The following is a 16,733-nucleotide window of genomic DNA, read 5'->3' as shown; positions in this document are numbered from 1 at the left end:
CACCTGTGAAGCCATCTGGTCCTGGACTTTTGTTTGTTGGAAGATTTTTTTTTCTTTCATAATTGAGATTTTATTGGTTGTTTTGAGGATCAGTACACAGACATTTCAATTTGTACACAATTCTCAACATACGTACCAAAAACCTAAAAAATCATGTAGTTGTGATTCTTTTCTGAACAGTTATTCCAGTGACTTTCCAGGTTAAAATCTTGGGCAAATTTTCCTTCACAGGATATCAAGTACCAATATCTTCAAATATTGATATGCTGTTACATCGTAAGTCCTACTAATTCACAATTTAATATCATATACACCACATACTCAAATTGTCAATTTGTTCACAGCACATTAACAGTTACTAGAAGAACTGGACTACCATGACCAAAGACGTTACAGAGTGCACAAAATTCTGCCCAGGAGAGCCAAAATCAAGGGGTGAATGGTTTGCTTTAGGAAACAATTCTACCAAAAACAACGTGGGAAGAGAAGTAATTTAAAGTGTTTAAGACATTAAATGCACAACTGACTCCAAACTGCCATTTAGTATGCTTTGAATTATAGAATATAAAAGCTACCCTACATCTGTGGAATGTTAAGCTGACACCCAAGACAATCAAAGCCTCCCACATTCAATATCCCACTATTTTCTGGTTGTACCAAAAAATAAACCACCAGCAAATTATTTCACCTCTTAAAAAAAAGCATTTACACTTAAAAAATGGGATGAGGTGGGATTCCTTCCTTTTAAAATATGTTTCTAGAGCTACTAAAAAACTTGCGTTTACAAAATAGTTGATAAAAATATTCCTCTGCATTGTACAAGAAGGGAAACAGGGACCATTGATAGGAGCAGTGTGTGATATTAATCAGACTTGGCTTCTTTCTCTCCTGCTTCATCAGAAGCTGGGCTCTCCTCATTTTTAGTTTCTCCATTTTCTGCAAGTAAGTCTTCTTTAGTCTCTTGGTTAGCCACTTCAGCCTCTTTTCCCTTTTGTTTGCCTTTTTTGTCGGAAGATTTATCCTTTCCTGCCGCCTTTTTTGGCTTCATTTCCACTTTTGCAGGAGCCGGTTTAGCTGTCAACCTTCCTGATCTCCTCTTGGGCTCCTCCTTCGCCGCCCCCTCGGTGGAGCTAACCTTCTTCTTGGGCATCGTGGCAGTGGGATGGGCGTGTGCCGGATGCCTGTGGGCCGCGGCGCGCTGAGAGCCTTCACGAAGCTGGGCTGCCTCTTGTTGGAAGATTTTTAATCAAAGTTTCAATTTCATTAATTGTGATTGGTCTGTTCATGTTTTCTATTTCTTCCTGGTTCAGTCTTGTAAGGTTATACCTTTCTAAGAATTTGTCCATTTTTTCCAGGTTGTCCGTTTTATTGGCATAGAGTTGCTTGTAGTAGTCTTTTAGGATGCTTTGTATTTCTGTGGTGTCTGTTGTAACTTCTCCTTTTTCATTTCTAATTTTATTGATTTGAGTCCTCTCCCTCTTTTTCTTGATGAGTCTGGCTAATGGTTTATCAGTTTTGTTTATCTTTTCAAAGAACCAGCTTTTAGTTTTATTGATCTTTGCTATTGTTTTCTTTGTTTCTATTTCATTTATTTCTGCTCTGATCTTTATGATTTTTTTCCTTCTACTAACTTTGGGTTTTGTTTCTTCTTCTTTCTCTAGTTCCTGTAGGTGTAAGGTTAGATTATTTCAGATTTTTCTTGTTTCTTGAGGTAGGCTTGAATAGCTATAAACTTCCCTCTTAGAACTGCTTTTGCTGCATCCCATAGGTTTTGGATCATCGTGTTTTCATTATCATTTGTATCTAGGTATTTTTTAATTTCCTCTTTGATTTCTTCAGTGATCTCTTGGTTATTTAGTAACGTATTTTTTAGCCTCCATGTGTTTGTGTCTTTTACTCTTTTTCCCTGTAATAGATTTCTTTTTTTTTTTTTTTTTTTCGGTATGCGGGCCTCTCACTGCTGTGGCCTCTCCCGTTGCGGAGCACAGGCTCCGGACGCACAGGCCTAGCGGCCACGGCTCACGGGCTTAGTTGCTCCGCGGCATGTGGGATCTTCCCGGACCAGGGCACGAACCCGTGTCTCCTGCATCGGCAGGCGGATTCTCAACCACTGCGCCACCAGGGAAGCCCCCTGTAATAGATTTCTGATCTCATAGCGTTGTGATCAGAAATGATGCTTGATATGATTTCAATTTGCTTAAATTTACTGAGGCTTGATTTGTGACCCAAGATGTGATCTATCCTGGAGAATGTTCCATGCACACTTGAGAAGAAAGTGTAATCTGCTGTTTGGGGATGGAATGTCCTATAAATATCAGTTAAATCTATCTGGTCTATTGTGTCATTTGAAGTTTGTGTTTCCTTATTAATTTTCTGTTTGGATGATCTGTCCATTGGTGTAAGTGAGGTGTTAAAGTCCCCCACTATTATTGTGTTACTGTCAATTTTCTCTTTTATAGCTGTTAGCAGTTGCCTTGTGTATTGAGGTGCTCCTGTGTTGGGTGCACCTATATTTATAATTGTTATATCTTCTTCTTGGGTTGATCCTTTGATCATTATGTAGTGTCCTTCCTTGTCTCTTGTAACATTCTTTATTTTAAAGTCTATTTTATCTGGTATGAGTGTTGCTACTCCAGCTTTCTTTTGATTTCCATTTGCATGGAATATCTTTTTCCATCCCCTCACTTTTGGTCTGTATGTGTCCCTAGGTCTGAAATGGATCTCTTGTAGACAGCATATATATGGGTCTTGTTTTTGTATCCATTTAGCAAGCCTGTGTCTTTTGGTTGGAGCATTTAATCCATTCACTTTTAAGGTAATTATCAATATGTATGTTCCTATGACCATTTTCTTAATTGTTTTAGGTTTGTTTTTGTAGGTCCTTTTCTTCTCTTGTGTTTCCTACTTAGAGAAGTTCCTTTAGCATTTGTTGTAGAGGTGGTTTGGTGTTGCTGAATTCTCTTAGCTTTTGCTTGTCTGTAAAGCTTTTGATTTCTCCATTGAATCTGAATGAAATCCTTGCCAGGTAGAGTAATCTTGGTTGTAGGTGCTTCCCTTTCATCACTTTTAGTATATCATGCCACTTCCTTCTGGCTTGTAGAGTTTCTGCTGAGAAATCAGCTGTTAACCTTATGGGAGTTCCCTTGTATGTTATTTGTTCTTTTTCCCTTGCTGCTTTCCATAATTTTTCTTTGTCTTTAATTTTTGCCAATTTGCTTACTATGTGTCTCGGCATGTTTCTCCTTGGGTTTATCCTGTATGGGACTCTCTGTGCTTCCTGGACTTGGGTGGCTATTTCCTTTCCCATGTTAGGGAAGTTTTTGACTATAATCTCTTCAGATATTTTCTTGGATCCTTTCTCTCTCTCTTCTCATTCTGGGACCCCTATAATGTGAATGGTTGTTGCATTTAATGTTGTTCCAGAGGTCTCTTAGGCTGTCTTCATTTCTTTTTATTCTTTTTTATTTATTCTGTTCTGCAGCAATGAATTCCACTATTCTGTCTTCCAGGTCACTTATCCGTTCTTCTGCCTCAGTTATTCTGCTATTGATTCCTTCTAGCGTATTTTTCATTTCAGTTATTGTACTGTTCATCTCCGTTTGTTCTTTAATTCTTCTAGATCTTTGTTAAACATTTCTTGCATCTTCTCTATCTTTGCCTCCATTCTTTTTCTGAGGTCCTGGATCATCTTCACTGTCATTATTCTGAATTCTTTTTCTGGAAGATTGCCTATCTCCATTTCATTTAGTTGTTTTTGTGGGGTTTTATCTTGTTCCTTCATCTGGTACAGAGCCTTTTCATCTTGTCTATCTTTCTGTAATGTGGTTTCATTCCACAGGCTGCATGATTGTAGTTATTCTTGCTTCTGCTGTCTGCCCTCTGGTGGATGAGGCTATCTAAGAGGTTTGTGGAAGTTTCCTGATGGGAGGGACTGGTGGTGGGTAGAGCTGGCTGTTGCTCTGGTGGGCAGAGCTCAGTAAAACTTTAATCTGCTTTTCTGCTGATAGGTGGGGCTGGGTTCCCTCCCTGTTGGTTGTTTGGCCTGAGGCAACCCAACACTGGAACCTACCCAGGCTCTTTGGTGGGGCTAATGGCGGACTCTGGTAGGGCTCACACCAAGGAGTACTTCCCAGAACTTCTGCTGCCAGTGTCCTTCTCCCTTGGTGAGCCACAGCTGCCCCCTGCCTCTGCAGGAGACCCTCCAACACTAGCAGGTAGGTCTGGTTCAGTCTCCTATGGGGTCACTGCTCCTTCCTCTGTGTTCTGATGTGCACACTACTTTGTGTGTGCCCTCCAAGAGTGGAGTCTCTGTTTCCCCCAGTGCTGCTGAAGTCCTGCAGTCAAATCCCACTAAGCTTCAAAGTCTGATTCTCTAGGAATTCCTCCTCCCATTGCCAGATCCCCAGGTTGGGAAGCCTGATGTGTAGCTCAGAACCTTCACTCCAGTGGCTGGACTTCTGTGGTATAAGTGTTCTCCAGTTTGTGACTCACCCACCCAGCGGTTATGGGATTTGATTTTATTGTGATAGCGCCCCTCCTACCATCTCATTTCAGCTTCTCCTTTGTCTTTGCATGTGGGTATCTTTTTTGGTGAGTTCCAGTGTCTTCCTGTCGATGATTGTTCAGCAGTTAGTTGTGATTCCGGTGTTCTCGAAAGAGGGAGTGAGAGCATGTCCTTCTACTCTGCCATCTTGAACCAGTCTTCCTGTTTTTTTTCCTCTTCTTTTGCTCTCTTCTCTTATGTTTTGATGACTGTCTTTAGTGTTATTTTGGATTCCTTTATCTTTTTGTGTGTATCTATTATAAATTTTTGGTTTGTGGTAATATTATATTTTAAATATACATATATTTAAAGTTGATGATCTCCGGAATTCCCTGGCAGTCCAGTGGTTAGGACTTGATGCTCTCACTGCCAGGGCCCTGGGTTTGATCCCTGGTTGGGGAAATAAGAAATAAGATCCCGCAAGCTGCATGGTGTGGCAAATAAATAAATAAATAAATAAAAATTGATGATCTCTTACATTCAGATGCATTCTAACAACGCTGCATTTTTACTCCCCCCCAACACATATTTGATATTTTTAACTTCATATTTTACTTCTTTTTGTTTTGTGTATCCCTTAACTAATTATTGGGGATATGGATGACTTTACTATTTTTGTCTTTTAACCTTCCTACTATCTTTGTAGGTGTTTGATCTACTACCTTTACTGTGTATTTGCCTTTTCCCTTTTATAGTTTTAATTTTTATAGCTGTGGTCTTTTCTTTTCCACTTAGAAAAGTCCCTTTAACATTTCTTGTAAAGCCAGTTTAGTGGCGCTGAACTCTTTTAGCTTTTGCTTGTCTATAATTCTTTATTGCTCCTTCAGATCTGAATTATAGCCTTTGTGAGTTGAATATTCTTGGTTGTGGGTTTTTTTTCCTTTCATCACTTTGAATATGTATGGCTAGCTGTGAGGTCTTCAAAGCCAGGTATTCTGGGGGCTCATCTTCTGGTATAGGACACTTAGACTGGTGTCCTGTAACACAGGGCCCTGGTCTGATCCCCACATTGGGAGCCCAATGTGGGGATCAGACCCTTTACTACTTGCAGAGAACTTCTGCAGTTGTGATTATTATCACGTTTGTGTATATCTTCTTTTTTAAAAAATTTATTTATTTTATTTATTTATTTTTGGCTGTGTTGGGTTTTCGTTGCTGCACGCGGGCTTCCTCTAGTTGCAGTGAGCAGGGGCTACTCTTTGTTGCGGTGCATGGGCTACTCATTGTGGTGGCTTCTTTTGTTGCAGAGCATGGGCTGTAGGCACACGGGCTTCAGTAGTTGTGGCACGAGGGCTCTAGAGTGCAGGTTCAGTAGTTGTGGTGCATGGGCTTAGTTGCTCTGCAGCATGTGGGATCTTCCCAGACCAGGGCTCGAACCTGTGTCGCCTGCATTAGCAGGTGGATTCTTAACCACTCCACCACCAGGGAAGGCCCTGTGTATATCTTCTTTGGAAAAATATGGTCTTCTGCCCATTTTTGATCAGGTTTTTAAAAAAATATTAAGTTATATGAGCTGTTTATATATTTTGGATATTAATCTCTTATTGGTCATGTCATTTGCAAATATTTCTCTCATTCAGTAGGTTGTCTTCATTTTTTCAATGGTTTCTCTTCTACGGTTATTATTTTTTTAAAGGGTTGTTTTGTTTGGGTTTTTTTGGCTTCACAGGGTCTCTGTTGTGGCGCGTGGTCTCTAGTTGCGGCATGTGGGCTCTAGAGCATGTGGGTTCAGTAGTTGCAGCGTGAGGGCTCTCTAGTTGTGGTATGCAGGTTCAGCTGCAGTATGTGGGATCTTAGTTCCCCAACCAGGAATCAAACCTGGGCCCCCTGAATTGGGAGTGTGGAGTCTTAACCACTGGACCACCAGGGAAGTCCCTATAGTTATTTATTTATTTATTTATTTATTTTGCAGTACGCAGTCCTCTCACTGCTGTGGCCTCTCCCGTTGCGGAGCACAGGCTCCGGAAGCACAGGCCCAGTGGCCATGGCTCACGGGCCCAGCCGCTCCGCGGCATGTGGGATCTTCCCGAACCGGGGAACGAACCCGTGTCCCTTGCATCCGCAGGTGGATTCTCAACCACTGCGCCACCAGGGAAGCCCCCCTACAGTTATTTTAAAATTGAGTAAACTGCAGGTTCAGAAAAGTAAAACAGTACTTACATGTTTTTTTTTAAATAAATAAATTTATTTATTTTTGGCTCACTGGGTCTTTGTTTCTGTGCATGGGCTTTCTCTAGTTGCTTCTCTTGTTGAAGAACACGGGCTCTAGGCACACAGTGTTCATTAGTTGTGGCCTGCAGGCTCAGTATTTGTGTCTCACAGGCTTTAGAGCGCAGCCTCAGTTGCGTGCCTTAGTTGTGGTGCACGGGCTTAGTTGCTCCACAGCATGTGGGATCTTCCTGGACTAGGGCTCGAACCCATGTCCCCTGCATTGGCAGGCAGATTCTTAACCGCTGCACCACCAGGGAAGTCCCAAAATAGTAGTTATATCTTAACATTTAAAGTAAGATATTTTTGTTATTTATTCAATCATTCATTTAATAATAACTGAAGTTCAGACCATGTGCCAGGCATTGTTTCAGACATGGAGAACACAGAAAACAAATTCTCTGCATTCTGGAGCTTAAATTATGGTGGGAGAACATGACAATCAATATAAATAAGGAGAGGATAGATAGGAATATAACAGTAAGTTTAATTTTAGCTAGTGACATGTTATTTAAAGAAAAAATACAAATTTTATTGATATGAAAAGATATTTAGAATATGTTGTTAAATAAAAAATGGGAGTTGCAAAATAGTAAGGTGTAGGGATCTCAGTTTTGGGCATATGTAGGAGTACTACCAAGAAAAGGAAGTTGAGAAGTATATTCACTAAAATATAAGCATATAAAATACTAAAAAAGAGACCAATTGAATTTCGGATCTATTTCCCAATATTAAGAGCAAGGAAAATAAGGGGAGCTGAATTCTCTGGGGCCTTCCAAACTTCAGATCTATCAGATTTTATGTCTACCTGAAGAAGAATTTTTCCTAGTGGCCTGGAGCCATTACTGACAAAAATAATTGGCAGGGTGATAATTTGTGTAAGAGCTCTGGTTTGAATTAATGTGCTCCCCTGCCCACCTCTATCAGATTTTCAAATTACCTTGAAGCAAAGCTTTGCTCGTAGTAGGTACTGCTCGACTATTTACTGCAAGCTGGCAGGAAGGAATGTATGAACTTACTGTGGAATGGAAAACAGATGTCAGTACTTTGGAAATATAATCAAACAGCTTTTTAGGTACCAGGAAGGAGTGTATTTGCAAATCAGGAAACACTCAACCCCAGGAAGCAGATGCTAGTATGCTTTTGGTCAAAACTCTGGGGTAACATTTTTACTTTGGTGACTATCAAAATTTTTAATCTATCCAAGGAATTTATTTCCAAAATGACATTCTTAGTGACTGCTTCCATTCACAACAAGCTGGGTTTTGCGATAATTGCCTTTGATGTTTGTTCTGTGGCCTTCCTCCTTCTCCTAACCCCTGCCACTGTCAGTTACTCTGGGAGGCTGCCCACAACAATGGAGACTGTTGCCTCGTTAAAGGCAGTATACATGGTGCCAGAGGCTGCAGGCACTGCTGAAAGCTATACTGAGAGCAAAGGGAACTTTCAAGGGTTTGCTTATATAATGTTCCTTTCTAAAATGTATGATCATCGTCACATGGCTTGGGGTGGCATTTTCATCTCAGATCTCCACTGGATTCACAAGCTGCCTCTGCTGTGGGCGAAGTGATTCTTAACATTGCAAGACTGTAGCTGGGGAATTCCAAGGGCAGGTAGAGAAAAGAGGAGATCCTTGCTAGGGTGATAACAGTGCCCTAGGGGCTCTCTTCCATAAACCATTTCTGCCTTCTACACCTAGCAATATTTCTTTAAGGATTAAGACATTCTAGACAGTGCCAGAGAAAGGAACTAACATTTATTGGTTCATGATTACAGGGCACAAATTGTATAAATCCATCTTAGTCCTAGAACATTTAAGAGTCCCAATTTATAGAGAAAAAAATGAAGCTCTCTTGGGATCTAAACTCAGATCTCTAGACTCTAAAATCATGTTATTTCTACTACAAGGAGCTTTGAGAAAATGGGGAAATGGCATTCAGATTACTGACTTGTTTGGAGTAGTATGCTCAGTAAATGACACCAGGACAGTGGCATTCACAGGGATAGGCATAAAATAGTCTAATCCAATATGTTACTTTAGTTACATTGGAACAAAATGCTCACTTTTACCAATTTTTTTTTTTTTTTTTTTTTTTTGCCGTACGCGGACCTCTCACTGTTGTGGCCTCTCCCGTTGCAGAGCACAGGCTCTGGATGCGCAGGCTCAGCGGCCATGGCTCACAGTCCCAGCTGCTCTGCGGCATGTGGGATCCTCCCGGACCAGGGCACGAACTGTGTCCCCTGCACCGGCAGGCGGACTCCCAACCGCTGAGCCACCAGGGAAGCCCAACGCTCACTTTAAATACATCCTGATTTGGGGGAAATAACTGAAATTTTAAGACTATTGAAGGTACTTAATTATAAACTTTTTAACAGTTTAATAGGTGTCCTGATCCCCAGCCCATCACACCTCAACAATTAGTCAAGGACTAGGGGCTTCTTTTTCAGATCCTAACGCTCCAAGTTTCCACTCTTGGCCATTTCCTGTAAGATAAAGGAAGATGCCAGCCATACTGGATAAAGCTGTACTTTGGGCGCCCACTATGCCTTCTATAATTCATCACTTTTCATATAGGTCCAAGTAGTATATGCTACGCTCATCATCATGAACTTCTCAATGTCTTTTTGTGCCCACTCCTAACTATTTAAAACTGACAAACTGTTTCCAATAAATGACATAAAATGTACATGCAAACTGGATGAATAGAGTTGTAGGTAGATGTGGTTACAAAAAATTCCTTGAAACCAAGAAGCTCACAGAAAGGGCATTTAAAAATTATCAAATTCTTGTGTGGAACAATACAAGAACAAAACTGTCATAGAGAATGCTAAGTTGTCTACAAGCAGTGAAAGATGAGTTCTTTAGAAATAGGAAAAGATTTTTAAAAGTGGCTACCATTGATTCTGGAAGGAAAAAAAGAAAATATGACAAAAGAAACCATTTGACCTCTTCTATCTGACACATGTTCTTGGAGATGACTTTGTCCCAGGGCTGAGTCTAAAATAAAGAATGTGTCCTTTCCATTGTCATTATTTAAGTCCTACTTATCAGTATGAAAGGCCAGCTCTCTGAAAAAAGTTGAATAGTTAAAAAACAGTGTAAATATTCAGCTGTAGCAAGTCACTTTAATGAGTATACAAAACGTCACAAATTTTATTTTGAACTTGTACATCTGATTTTGGAAAACATTTCCATGGTAGATTTAGTTTTAATTTGTCCTACTTCAGTGCAAAAATTCTTGGATCCCTGAAGTCTTCCCAAGTTCCTTTTTACCTCTTTTGTAACAGTGACTCTTAAATTTTAATATGCACGGACAGCTTGTCAAAATGCAATTTCTGATTAGTAGATTTGGGTCAGGCCTCAGATTCTGCATTTTGACTAAGCTCTCAGGTGATGACAGTGCTGCTCATTGATGGACTACACTCTGTGAAGCAAGACTTTAGATTACAGAATTCTTAAAACTCAGTGGAATGAGATCTCAAAAGCAGGGACTAAATGGATTAATAGAGGAAAACTTTTTATAAGGGGACAATTAAGAATGAAAAGAATATGAATAAAAACTATCTTAAACCAGGACTTGAGGGCTTTACTGTGGAGAAACACTGATAGGTTTAAAACAGGGAGGAAGTTGGTCAGATTGGTTTACTATCACTCCTTTCTTGCTAAGAACAACACACAAGCCACCACTGGGGAAAGTGCCTAGATATCTGCAACAATTCCATAGCCAAGTTTTTTTTTCTTTTTTTTTTTTCCTTTGGCCATGAGGCATAGGGGATCTTAGTTCTCCAACTGGTGCCTCCTGAAGTGGAAGCGCAGAGTCTTAACCCCTGGACTACCAGGGCCCTAGCCAAGTCTTTATCTCTGTCTTGGCCTCTCTCTCTCCCTCATGGCAGTTAAGTGCAAGCTGAGAAATTTCAAGCTTAGATGACAGACACAGTCTTTTTTTTTTTGGCTGTGTTAAGTCTTAGTTGCGGCACGTGGGATCTTTGTTGCGGCACGCAGGCTTTTCGCTGTGGCATGGGTGCTTCTCACTAGTTGTGGCATGTGGGTTTTCTCACTCTAGTTGTGGTGTGTGGGCTCCAGAGCGTGTGGGCTCTGTAGTTTGCGGCACGTGGGCTCTCTAGTTGTGGCGGCCAAGCTCAGTAGTTGTGGCATGCGGGCTTAGTTGCCCCGCGGCATGTGGGATCTTAGTTCCCTGATCAGGGATCAAACCCACATCCCCTGCATTGGAAGACAGATTTTCTACCACTGGATCACCAGGGAAGTCCCACAGACACAGTCTTTATTTGAGATATTATCTCTACAGCCGTCTTATGAAGCAGGCGCTACTAACTATCCCTATTTTACAGATGAAGAAACTGAGATACAGAGTTGTAGTAATTGCCCAAGGTCATTGAGCTAGTTAATGAGACAGCTGGGATTTGAGCCCAGGCAGTCAGGGTCTAGAACCCACATTCCACTTCAGTAGAAGCTTCCTCAAGTATTGCTCTTAAGAATTCTATAACATAGTACAGTGTGGTGTGTACCTAGGCATCTAATTTTGTTGGATTTCACTTTGGCGAGATCATCAGGATCCTGCTAGGAACATAATTAATGTTTGTAGAGTCTAAATCTCTTCCAGAAGTCTCAGGTACATCTGTAGTATAAGTTTTCTACTTGTACTGTCTCTACATCTTTTTTTAAAAAAATAAATTTATCTATTTATTTATTTTTGGCTGCGTTGGGTCTGTTGCTGCGTGTGGGCTTTCTCTAGTTGTGGTGAGCAGGGGCTACTCTTCGTTGCGGTGCGTGGGCTTCTCATTGTGGTGGCTTCTCTTGTTGCGGAGCACGGGCTCTAGGCGCGTGGGCTTCAGTGGTTGTGGCACGCGGGCTCAGTAGTTGTGGCTCGTGGGCTCTAGAGCACAGGCTCAGTATTTGTGGCTTGTGGGCTCTAGAGCTCAAGTTCAGTAGTTGTGGCGCACGGGTTTAGTTGCTCTGCGGCATATGGGATCTTCCTGGACCAGGGCTTGAACCTGTGTCCCCTGCATTGGCAGGTGGATTCTTGACCAGTGTGCCACCAAGGAAGCCCTTTCTCCACATCTTCAGCTTCCATTTACCCTTCAACCCATTCACATCCAGCTGGGCATCTGTCCTCATTACTCCACATGACCTTTTTAAAGTCCTGGCTGTCTTCCTTGTTGTCATATCTAATATATGCATTCTATTCCTTATCTGACACAGCCTCTCAGTAGCATTTGACCCAGCCCTCTGGTTTTTCTAACACTGTACTGTTTTATTCTCTGGTGTCTCTGTTCCCTCTCCGGTCTCCTTTGCTACCGCTTCATACTCTGTAGGTCTCTAAATATTGTAGTTCCAATTTGGTATTGTATCATGTCAACAATTCTGTGTCAGTCTTTATTTCTTCTCTCATTCTTTCCCCACTCCTTCATCCCTCTCTGTTTATCCTCATGACTGTAAATACCTTCTTGATGATGTAAATGACTCTCAAACTTACATTGTCAGCCCAGGCCTCTTCCCTGAACTCTAAGTTTAGAACTTCCTTGACGTCTCCACCGGCTTATTTTATGGGCATCTTAAACCTTTCATGTTCAAAACTAAATTTGCTTGTAAGGTATAAGCAGAAAAAATAAGCCTTATAACCTGTGGAGACTGGGCAGATCTTTTGCCAAAGAAAAGGTCTTTTCCCATACAACACTGAACACAAATAGGATATTTATTAGTTACTTGTCCCAAGTTAAAATATGGCTCTCAGAGAAATTGTGTGTGTGTGTGTGTGTGTGTGTGTGTGTGTGTGTGAAAGATTTGTTTAACTTATCAGTAAGGGAACAGACAGATGGTAAAGCTCACCATTTGAAAAACAGAGACTTATAAAGTCTGCCAGGAAAGGCATGCTAAAAAAAATTTGCTAGATGAGAGACACAACTAGTTAGTGTCCTACAGGCCAATAAAACTATAGCCTTTGGGGATATCTTTTCTGCTAGAGAGAAGTCACTTTCCTCTCTATCAGACAAAAATCTACAAGTTAACGTTAACTTCACAAAGTCTGTGCCTGATTAGTAGTAAAAAGCATAGCAAAATTGGTCATTTCCCTAGAGATTTAAATCATCCTTGAGCAGACCTGTTAAGATAGAACTCAAACATGACATTGAAAAGGTACACATGCTTCTTTTTGCCTTATTTCCATGTTTTGGATGATTTTTTAAAAGAAGTATCAGAATCTTTACACACTATTTCTTAATCACACAGTTTATAATGGACAGAGCTGGAATTTTGATTCTGAAGCTTATATTCCTTCTACAATATTCCTTTGACACATACCTTTTATTTATTTATTTATTTATTGATTGATTTTTTTTTTTTTTTTTTTTTTTGTGGTACGCGGGCCTCTCACTGTTGTGGCCTCTCCCATTGCGGAGCACAGGCTCCAGACGCGCAGGCTCAGCGGCCACGGCTCACGGGCCCAGCCGCTCTGCGACATGTGGGATCTTCCCGGACCAGGGCACGAACCCGCGTCCCCTGCATCGGCAGGCGGACTCTCAACCACTGCGCCACCAGGGAAGCCCCATACCTTTTATTTAGATGCTATAAAGTTTTTCAGGTTCTAGGGCTGACAACTGAATATCCATTACCAGCTCTCAGAAAGCTGAGCATTGTTTATGGATTTCTTTCAAGCCACTCTGTTGGGTCCCATTGAGTTTTCTGTTCCCAGAGACCTAGTAAGTATTTCAGGTTTATATCATTCATTTCCCAGGTTACCCAATGTTTCATTTTTTGATATTTATTTCTATGTACATATCTAGTCTTCTCAAGGAGACTGTAAGCCTCTCAAAGGGAATTTTTCCTTCTAAATACATTGCTGTAATTACAGCTCCTTGGATATGCTCTGCAATGTTCAGTAAGGATTAGCTATAATGAACCCATATATATGTGAAAATGAACACTAAAGAAGTTGAGTTAAAGGAGACATATTGTAAAGTAAAATAATATGAAAAACATAATGGACAGAAGGAATCTGAATTTCAACTAGAAGAGAGAATGGATTTGTACTGATATACTAAGAAAGATTTGTAATGATATACTAAGAAGGCCATACTTAGCCCTGAGGAGAATTCCTAAGAGGAGGAATTTCCAATGATACCTCCTGGAGGAATGTTGTTTCATGAGCAAATAATTTATTCATTTAGCAATTTATATTGAGTGTCTGCTATGTATTAGCCACTGGGATACAGCTGTGAGTAAGTCAGACATGGCCCAGCTTCATGGAGATTATAGTGTACTGGGAAAAACTAATACTAATTTTTCAAAGAGAATTAAATTACTATTAAGAAATTATTCTTAAAATAAAAAGTTTCCTTAAAAAAATAACATCTGACAATGTACCCGACCAGAACTCCTCAAACTGTGAAGGTCATCAAAAATAAAGAAAGTCTGGGACTTCCCTGGTGGTCCAGTCCAGTGGTTAAGACTCCGTGCCTCCAATGCAGGGGGGCTGGGTTCAATCCCTGGTCAGGGAACTAGATCCCACATGCCGCAACTAAGAGCCCACATGCCACAACTAAGACCTGGTGCAGCCAAATAAATAAATAAATAAATATTAAACACACACACACACACACACACACACACACACACACACACACACAAATAAGGAAAGTCTGAGAAACTGTCATAGCCTATGGAGACATGACAATGAATAAACATAATATGGTATCCTGGGTGGGATTCTGAACAGAAAGAGGACATTAGGGAAAAACTAAGGAAATCTGAATAACTATGGACTTTAGTTAATACTAATAATGTGTTGAAAGAAATGAACACATACTGGTTCATTAACTATAACAAACGTGCCATTTTAAAAATAAGATAATAGGGAAAACTATGTTGGGAATGAAAGTGTATGGGAATTCTGTACTATCTGCTGTATTCTTCTATAAATCTAAAACTATTCTAAAAAAATAAAGTCTAGACATTTTCAAAATGTTTTTTCTATAAATAAAAAGAAAAATTATGATAAACACTACGAAGGCAAAAAACTGGGTGTTTGTTGTTAGAGTCTCTAAAGGTGGCAAGAAGAGGCTTCCTGAGAAATCACATAAAAGCTGAAACTTGAAGTTTGAAAAGGAGTTGGGCAAGAAAAGAGGACATTAAGATCCTTCTAGGCAGGGAATTCTAAGACTGAGAAAGTTAAAGCAAGTGCAGTGTGACCACAGCAAGAGCCCTGGGCAAAGATGATAAGATGAGGCTGTGACTGCCCCAGGTAGGCCTTGGATACCACGTTAAGAATTTTTAAATTTATCCTAAAATGAAAGAACCATTTACTCAATAACCAGTATTATCAGCACGCCTATGTGAAGCTCTGCTCACTGGCCCTATAGCAGTGAACAAAACAATAAAACCTCTGCCCTAGGAAGCTCCTTGGTCAGGCCATTCAAGATGGCTGCTCTCGGGCTTCCCTGGTGGTGCAGTGGTTGAGAGTCCGCCTGCCGATGCAGGGGACACGGGTTCATGCCCTGGTCTGGGAAGATCCCACGTGCCGCGGAGCGGCTGGGCCTGTGAGCCATGGCCACTGAGCCTGCGCGTCCGGAGCCTGTGCTCCGCAACGGGAGAGGCCACAACAGTGAGAGGCCCGCGTACCGCAAAAAAAAAAAAAAAAAAAGATGGCTGTTCTCTTGCTCTCTGTACATACCCTGCTCGACCAGTGCCTGCTTCACCTGTACCCTACTCACATGACTGACCTTCCTACCTACTTGCCCCAGGCCCAAGCTAGTGATTGTGTGAGGGGCGGGCCCCTCTGGTAGTTTCCCTGGTAATCCATGAACCAACATGATGTCAATTCCCCCTATAACTGGTAATCATCCCCTCCACCAGGAGAAAAGACTGCTCCCACATCCCACCCCCTGTCTGCAGCAAACAGTGGGGTGTCGCTTCAGGACATTGCTTCAGACATGTTAAATTCACCCCCATCCATTAAACTATTGATGTCTCTGTTGCTGACTCCAGGCTTTCTTAATGTCTTGAAGCTGGGCAAATATCGGCTTTGTAGGCCTGCTGGGTGCAGCCCAACACCCCCAAAATTGGTGGCGGGTGCCGGAGAGATTGAGCACCGAAGGGCCTTTGGTTTTACTATGAGATGAAGGCTCTTGAGCAGCCAAGGAATGACTTAAACTTTGTGCGTTATTTATAAATAAAACCTCAGTCAGGCTGCTATTTTTCCCTATAATCCATTCCCTCACATTAGCCAAAGTGACCTTTTGCAAACAGACCTGGTCATTCTCCTCCCCTGTTGTTTCTCCTTGCAGAGAGACAAGAATCCAAACTCCTAAAATACTTAAAGAAACTAAACTCTAAAAAAATTTCAGCAAAATATGTCAATCTGAAAAGAAAATCTGATTATTTTCTAACAGGTTTTTACAGTATTTAATACTATTCTATAGTATTTAAAGCAGGGGTTGGGGGTAGAGTTCCTCTCCAGACTAAAGCAATTCCAGAGGAATGTTGGAGGTCACTCTGAAGTGATCTGCATATGCAAACCAATGTCCTTTAGTTTATCTATTCTATCAAAACCTTGTCTTCAGTTAAAGACCTCACTCCTGTAAATGGGAAAATAATTTTCTTTGTATTCCTGAAGCTGCGTGTCACAAATAAACATGTATGTGAAACATTGTCTTTATTTCTTCTATACTGACTTTATCTATCCTCCTACAACTCTACTTTGGGGAGATTCCTCCAAGAAATTCAATTTGATCTTTTTATATATAACTGGATTTGGTGGGTTTCAGGTCTGAGCACACTTTACTGGAATATTTCTAGGACACACACCCAGTAAAAACGATGAATAAATGAATTTCATTTGTGCAACATAAAGAAAATTTCAGTATACAAATATTTAATTTTGGTTTTGGAATGCTTTAAAATTTTAATACATGGGATTCTGGGAATTTATTAAAAAACTAGACAAATCTGTATTTAATGACAGGTTCA

At 40.8% G+C, this 16,733-nt stretch overlaps 1 protein-coding gene and 1 pseudogene across 7 annotated transcripts in view; one reads left to right on the top strand and one right to left on the bottom strand.

Annotated features, from left to right (window-relative positions):
* LOC131758722 (RE1-silencing transcription factor-like) overlaps positions 1-16,733 on the top strand; it is a 161,613-nt gene that overhangs the window by 97,920 nt on the left and 46,960 nt on the right. The window lies entirely within an intron of this gene.
* LOC131758732 (non-histone chromosomal protein HMG-14 pseudogene) lies at positions 859-1,150 on the bottom strand (annotated as a pseudogene).

This window comes from Kogia breviceps, chromosome 6, assembly GCF_026419965.1.
Source record: "Kogia breviceps isolate mKogBre1 chromosome 6, mKogBre1 haplotype 1, whole genome shotgun sequence".
Lineage (NCBI taxonomy): Eukaryota > Metazoa > Chordata > Mammalia > Artiodactyla > Physeteridae > Kogia > Kogia breviceps.
This window is presented reverse-complemented; position numbering and strand designations above follow the sequence as displayed.